Source organism: Doryrhamphus excisus, chromosome 10 (genome assembly GCF_030265055.1).
Source record: "Doryrhamphus excisus isolate RoL2022-K1 chromosome 10, RoL_Dexc_1.0, whole genome shotgun sequence".
NCBI classification, from domain to species: domain Eukaryota; kingdom Metazoa; phylum Chordata; class Actinopteri; order Syngnathiformes; family Syngnathidae; genus Doryrhamphus; species Doryrhamphus excisus.
This window is the reverse complement of record NC_080475.1, coordinates 1,199,685-1,207,649: the sequence shown is the minus strand read 5'-3', so window position 1 is coordinate 1,207,649 and position 7,965 is coordinate 1,199,685.

The following is a 7,965-nucleotide window of genomic DNA, read 5'->3' as shown; positions in this document are numbered from 1 at the left end:
TTCGGTGCTTTTTGACACGATTTTTTCAGATTTTCAGATTTAATCAGCAGTAGAGCACAGATAAGTTTCAGGAAAATATCTGTTCCCAACTAAAAAAAAAAGATGGACAGAAATTCATACATCTAAACAACATAAACAAGACATCAATTTTTCACATTTGGAACTAGGTGCTTTTTTAGACGATTTTTTCAGATTTAATCAGCAGTAGAGCACAGATAAGTTTCAGGAAAATATCTGTTCCCAACTAAAAAAAAAAGATGGACACAAATTCAAACATCTAAACAACATAAGCAAGACATCAATTTTTTACATTTGGAACTAGGGGCTTTTTGAGACGATTTTTTCAGATTTAATCAGCAGTAGAGCAGAGATAAGTTTCAGGAAAATATCTGTTCCCAACTAAAAAAAAAAAAAGATGGACACAAATTCAAACAAGACATCAATTTTTCACATTTGGAACTAGGTGCTTTTTTAGATGATTTTTTCAGATTTAATCAGCAGTAGAGCACAGATAAGTTTCAGGAAAATATCTGTTCCCAACTAAAAAAAAAAAGATGGACACAAATTCAAACCTCTAAACAACATTAACAAGACATCAATTTTTCACATTTGGAACTAGGGGCTTTTTGAGACGATTTTTACAGATTTTTCAAGGCATCCAGAATACTGTGTTCCTTGGCTATAAACACACCTACCTACCTTTTCATCAGGGAATAAAAAGTTTGTTTCTATCTTTTTCTGTTTTTTAGTAATCAGCAGTAGAGCAAAGATAAGTTTCAGGAAAATACCTGTTCCCAACTAAAAAAAAAACACAAATTCAAACATCTAAACAACATAAACAAGACATCAATTTTTCACATTTGGAACTAAACTGTGGGAGTTTGCCCAAAAAATGTCTTTTTTTTTTATAGCTAATCTGCATAAAACAGACAAGACCACTGGTCATTCATGGCTACCAGATATCCACAGACACACACAACTGGTCCCTGAATGGCAATTAACAATTTTCCGTCATGCTGTTGTTACATGTTATTACATGTAACATCAGTCTCTAAAATGAGTCAATTTGTCACTGTCATTAGCTGACAACAATGTAACTAGTACAGTTGCACAGTAATGCTGTAATGCTTGCAGTACATTCCAACATGGCAGCCTCCGGGCATCCATGTAATCAAGGCTGATAGCACCTTTAACTTTCATGATGAGTGATTGAAGTGGTAATCAACATGGAGAGTTCACGGAGCTTGTGTGACGTTCCGAGGAACTGACATGACATCATGGATGACAGTGGTTCAAACTCTGGGTTTTGGTGGATTAGAGAAAAATATTTCACCTCGAAATTGTGCTTTTGAGATTTCCTCAGATTGACTCACTAAATATGAAATATGACAAGGAACATTTTATGTGACACTACTGTCAGGACATTGCCTTAAAGCAGGGGTCTCAAACTCAATTTGCTTGGGGGCAACTGGAGCTAGGGTCTGGGCGAGACTGGGCCGCATCAGGTTTTCCAAAAAAAAACAAAAAAAAAACACATTTATTAAAAACAGAAAAATGAATAAACTTTGCTTTGGTTCCGATTTTCTACAATAAAAGCTCTGATAAAACATTCCACTGTTCTCAAATATCTTAATTTTTATTTTTCTGCACAAAATAAGATGAAAAATAAACAAACAAATCAAGAATAAAGAAAACCAATCAGTAATAAATAAATATAATAATAATAGTAAAACGGCAAATAAAAACTTAAGAAACCACATATAGTTGGTGGGTAGACAAATTATTTTTTTCAGATTAAAATGAACAAAGCATTATTAGAGCCCTGTAGACATGACAAAACACGACTATAGTCACATTTATACTTTTTTTTATTTACAACATATTGCGCAACTGCAGGGTCTTGAGACACATGCTAACTCGCAAACTAGAGAGCTAGCGACCTAAACGGTAGCCTTCAAGTTATTTCCTTTCAACTTAAATAGCCAAAAACGTACCACTTCCACACGGATAGGGAGGATAACTATTAACAGTTATTTAACCTTTAACATGAACATTAATCAAACGTAATAATTTTTTCTGGGTACATGATACCATACAGCATCCATATCAAACTTGCGCGGGCTGCACTAACCAACTTTCATATCAAGCCGGGGGCCTCAAACTAGTGTCCTGCGGGCCACGTGTTTGAGACCCCTGGTGTAGAGGGAGTCACTGAGACCAGGCCCACCCGCCTCATTTTTGACACTTCCGCATGTTGGCAAGCACAACAGCAAATTTTTTCTGGGTACATGATACCATACAGCATCCATATCAAACTTGCGCAGGCCGTGCGAACATTAAACTTTCATATCAAGGCGGGGGCCTCAAACTAGTATCCTGCGGGCCACATTTGGCCCCTACCTTAAAGCATTCAAATTCACTGTCTTCACAGCCGCCAGTACCCGGACATTGCTATGGTATGCTGTCATGTTTTAACAAGTGTCACAAGTCTTTGCCATTTCAATTCGGTGATAACATCTGTTTGTATAATGCCACCTAAAAATGACTGGCCTGATAGCGATCACCGGCTTTTGGTCACAGTGGATATGACAAGTGTGTGACTGATAATGATAAACTGTGCACACAGCAGCACAATACAAAGCATACATAAATTATGCATGCATTGTGAACAACACTTGAACGCATACTTTGTGACCCTTTGTGTCTGCAAACAGCTGTTGAAGAATTCAGTGTCTTATAAACCACACATATCCCTCCGTATTGCTAATGTTTAACACCCCCCCCCCCCCCATCCCCCACTACCATATTCATGGCGAGAAATCAAGTGTCATAGTCTGCTGCCTGTTGCTGTGGAAAAGGCCCACACATCCTTTTTGGCAGGTGCTATTCTGTTAGAGGACAAGATAGCAGGATTGAGCTAAATTAGCATTTTGAATTGACATTCCACTCCATAGCTCGAACATGTTAGCTGTCTACTTGCTTGTTTACGGAGTCCTTTGAGAAATGAATGTGAGATTTTTTAACCAACAATCACGTACAACGTGACCAGAGTCCAGACTTGGAATCAAATGTTCATAAGGGTGCTTGACGATTGATTCTCTGTCAACAGCATCATCGGATTAAACATACTTGGCAGCTGGATGGGACACAGATGCTGCAGTGTTCTAAATGTTATTTCAATTTAAATGAGGGATAGCATAGTTCTCTGTGTTGATCGAGGGTGTCCAATATGTGCTTAGGGCCACGTGTTGAAATATCTTCTTTCTTTTTGGGCTTTTCCCTTCAGGGGTCGCTACAGCAAATCAATCTCCATTCAACCTTGTCTTCTGCATCTGTCTCTCTCACACCAACTACCTCATGTCCTCCTTCACTACATCCATAAACCTCCTCTTTGGTCTTCCTCTACGCCTCCTACCTGGCAGCTCTAAACGCAGAATCCTTCTACCAATATATTCACTATCTCTCCTCTGGACATGTCCGAATCATCTCAGTCTGGCCTCTCTGACTTTATCTCCAAAGCCTCAAACATGTAATATCCCTCTGATGTACTCATTCCTGATCCTATCCATCCTGGTCACTCCCAATGAGAACTTCAGCATCCTCATTTCTGCTACCTGCAGTTCTGCTTCCTGTGTTTTCTTCAATGGTACTGTCTCTAGACCAGGGGTCTCAAACTCAATTTTACCTGGGGGCCACTGGAGCTAGGGTCTGGGCAAGGCTGGGCCGCATCAGGTTTTTCCAAAAAAAAACAAAAACTCATTTATTAAAAACAGAAAAATATACATTTGGTACCATTTTTCATTTTCACATACAGTATAATAAATCAATCCATCTTCACCACCTAGAGGAACTATCTTACTTTTTGCATTTGAAACTCTACTACATGATTATGACAGTGTAAAATGTAAATTCTTATAATTTTTCAACTGGTCTTAACATTTTCGGTCAGGAGTGTATGAACAGTATGTAGTTCAGTTTTGACTATGTGGTCTGCTGTAAAGCTTTTGTTGTCCAACCAGGTTGATACCATGACATTTTCCTTAGATAGACCTGTTATTTTCTTGCTTGTACAACAACTATACTTCTGACAAAAATAACTGAAAATTGGAATACAAGTGGCAATTTTGTGTGCGATGACCCCAAATTATTTTTGCCATAGCACAGTGTGTTGGGATACAAGTTCATGCTACAGTTCATGCTAAAGTTCATGCTTGTTATGATGTAGGATTCAGTTAAGGCTTTTGTCTCAAAAAGGTAGAAATGTTTGCACCTTGACTGAAATAGTGGTTTTGATATCGCCAACAACTTTTCAAATCTGTCTCCACTTCCAGCTTTTTTTTCACTCGTCAATGCATGGTCATCTTATCCCTCGTCTTTTTCCGAGCTAAACGGTGCTTCAGTGATTTGAAAAACGGTGTGACCCAGCACCTCACCCTTCTCCTGGGTAACAACAAACCATAACAAAATCTTTGCAACCGCTAACCCAGAGCAGTTTTCTGCTTTTAAAACCGTGCTGAATCGATGCGTTTCATGCCTCTTCAAAAAATAGAATCTGTAATTCAAGACAAGCAGAGTCAGATTCTTTTACTTTTTAGAAAAAGAACTGTCGCTCAATTGTACTTGCACTCAGGTTGAAGTTACTGATAAAAGTTTAACAATTGGAGCAGTTTTGGGAGAAAGTATGAAGACAAAAAAAACACCATCACTAGATTTTGTCAGACACTACAGCTCCTTTTCACAAAATTTGTTAAGGCCATATTCCGTATTGCTCGGAATGAATGCTGAAATGTACTCAGCGCTCGTGTACGTCAACAATAATAAACAATATACAGTCAGACATGCAATTCACCACCCTAGCATACACGGTCATCCATCTGTATTTGACCTCATGACATATGTCACGATTTTTTTAGACTAGGTTTGTGCATAATTCTCATAGTTTAACGTCATATTTTGTTACGATGTGTATTGGATCACTCACACAATAAAATAAGCCCCCTGTCCATTTTCTTATGTACATTTCTCGTCCTCAGTCGCGCTATTGTGGTGTAACTTGGGTTGCCAAACAGTTTTACTATGATCACCCAAGCTGAGGAGCGAAAAATGATAATGTCACGGTGAGCCCGCTAGCTGGCCCAGTGAGGCGAATCTGAAATCTGATTGGCTGGATGGCTCTTGTGATGGCTCTTGTGCCAGGTGTTGAGGATCCCAGAGCCAATGTAGTAAAAAAGTATTTCCTAATAAACAAAGGGCGCTCACAGGGGAGAAAGACACCAGTGACAAAAGGTCACTGGGAAGCTATAAGTACAAACAAAAGAGGTCAGAGTAGCAAATAAGGATTAGTAAGTGGCTCAGCTACTTACAGACAGTAGGCAGCAAAAATACGAGTTACAGGGCATAGAAACAAAAGGTCAGGAGCAAATGTGCTGGCAGGACAAGGCACGCCAAGGTAAACAATCTGAACGGGGAACAGTGGATTTGGAGTGGTATATGAAGGCTTAATGGCTGATATAACAAGTGTTCAGATCAGGAGAACAAGGCAAGAGTCCGCTGCAGGACAGAAAAGAAACAACAGGGGGCATCATAACATCCTGATTCTGAAGGCTATTGGTAGATTACAATTGGCAGGACATACAGTAGAAGCTGAATTTGATTGGACAAATACATTTGCAGTGCAAGACAATATCACAAAAACATACAACGGTACCACATTCACAGGATCATAAAAGAAATAAAATGTGTACTAGTCAGGAGGAATGTACACTACGGAGTACAAACATAAGTGGCCATGAATACTTGCTATACTTAATATATTGCACATGGTTGGAGTATTGCACAAAAGAAAAATGTACTGATTGGTTGCCTTGGTTACAGAGTGTATGCATATACTGGCAGCATGCTATATAGGGTCATTCACACAATAAAACCAGCTCCCTGTGGCTTTAAACTGTGAGATATGAAGCTTTAAATCAAGGTTTCCCTGGCAGGTTCGAATATAAAAAAAAACAAAGTTAACATTTTGCTGTCTTTATCAGTCCAAGTATATTCACAAAGATTATAAATGATTGGAAAATCAGTGAGGACGCGAAATCAAAGTTCTCTTTATACCCCCGCAGATGTGCCGGTGAACAGAAAAAACAATTGTCAAGTGGCGGAAGATGATGTCGATAGGTGGATTAGAAGAAAGCTAAACTCAAGAGAGACTCCAGAGCTCCGAGATAATTCCCTAATGTGCTTGAGGAGAGGAAGCTGGAATTACAGAGCGGTAGATGAATGAGGTACAGTAACCACAGATTGTATTGTCAACTAGTACTACATTCAACTCATCAGATGGGTTATTAAAGACTGGAATTGAATGTTCTTAAACACCCATACCCAGAACCAGCACCGTATTTTAACACACATAACAAACACAGTAACTGACAGCAGCATGTGGTATTTAATACCGTCTGAATGTAGCCCATAATGTACAGATCATTAAATCAGATCATATTCATTCATTCATTCATTTTCTACCGCAGGGGTGCTGGAGCCTATCCCAAGCAGTCTTCTACACCCTGGACTGGTGGCCAGCCAATCACAGGGCACATATAGACAAACAACCATTCACACTCACATTCATACCTATGGACAATTTGGAGTCGCTAATTAACCTAGCATGTTTTTGGAATGTGGGAGGAAACCGGAGTACCCGGAGAAAACCCACGCATGCACGGGGAAGAACATGCAAACTCCACACAGAGATGGCCGAGGGTGGTATTGAACCCTGGTCTCCTAGCTGTGAGGCCTGCACGCTAACCACTCGGCCACCATGCAGCCAAGACCAAGGCAAAAGTAGCAAAAAGTCATTCATTCATTCATTTTCTACCGCTTATCCTCACGAGGGTCGCGGGGGTGCTGGAGCCTATCCCAGCTGTCTTCGGGCGAGAGGCGAGGTACACCCTGGACTGGTCGCCAGCCAATCACATTATTTCATAATAAACAAAGGGCGCTCACAGAGGAGGTATATGAAGGCCTAATGGCTGATGTGTGCAGACCAGGAGAGCAAGGCAGGAGTCTGTTGCAGGAAAGAAAAGAGACAACAGGGACAGCAAATCATGACAGGGTGGAATTGAACCCTTGGTCTCCTAGCTGTGAGGCCTGCACACTAACTAACTAATTACAGATCATAAATCAATACCAGTGGCGTAATGCATAGTTTACAATAAACTACATTTAAACCAACGGGAGAGTCAATCCAGGTCAACTCAATAGTATGCAATGTTCATTTTTCTTTTTTTTTTTTTCTTGTATTTTTTCAATCGCGTAGCCTCGAAAAGCCTTTCCACCAAAAGTAACTTTTAGACCTTTTCTAATCTCAAATGGAAAAGATAACTCATGCCAGACAACAGATTATAGGGTCAGTTGGACGTATATTCCAAAATTAAATGGCTAGCCAACCAATGAAAATATTTTTCAAAGAAAGTCCACCGTCTGTGTATGAATGTGAGTTTAGTGCATTTTTTTATATCAATAACAGATTTAGTTTTTTCTTTTGTCCAAACCATGTATTGTAATTGCACGTTTTGTGCACTTATTACAACTGCTCAATAGTAAGTAAAAGTTTGTGATCCTTCTGGTTGCTGAAATGCTTTGGCATAGAGGTATTTAAATTCTTTGAAATGTTTCATTCCCAGATGTACAAACGGTAGTGTTTGATTAAATATTCTGTCTGAATCCCCCTGTGTTATCATAAATGGAGCCATACTCCTTATCGCCACATGCCAGTCCCCTGCATAAATATTTAGGCCAGAGAGCCGGGCCAACAGAAGAATACCAATACTATGTCAGCAGACCTTTATGCCACGGGGAAGCATTTTGTGGCCTGTCGCCGTGGAGATGACGGGATTCATTGCAAGAAAATTAACACGGCATTTGTTTTCACCTGGCTTGAAAATGTTTGGACTCACTTTTTATAGATGCTCT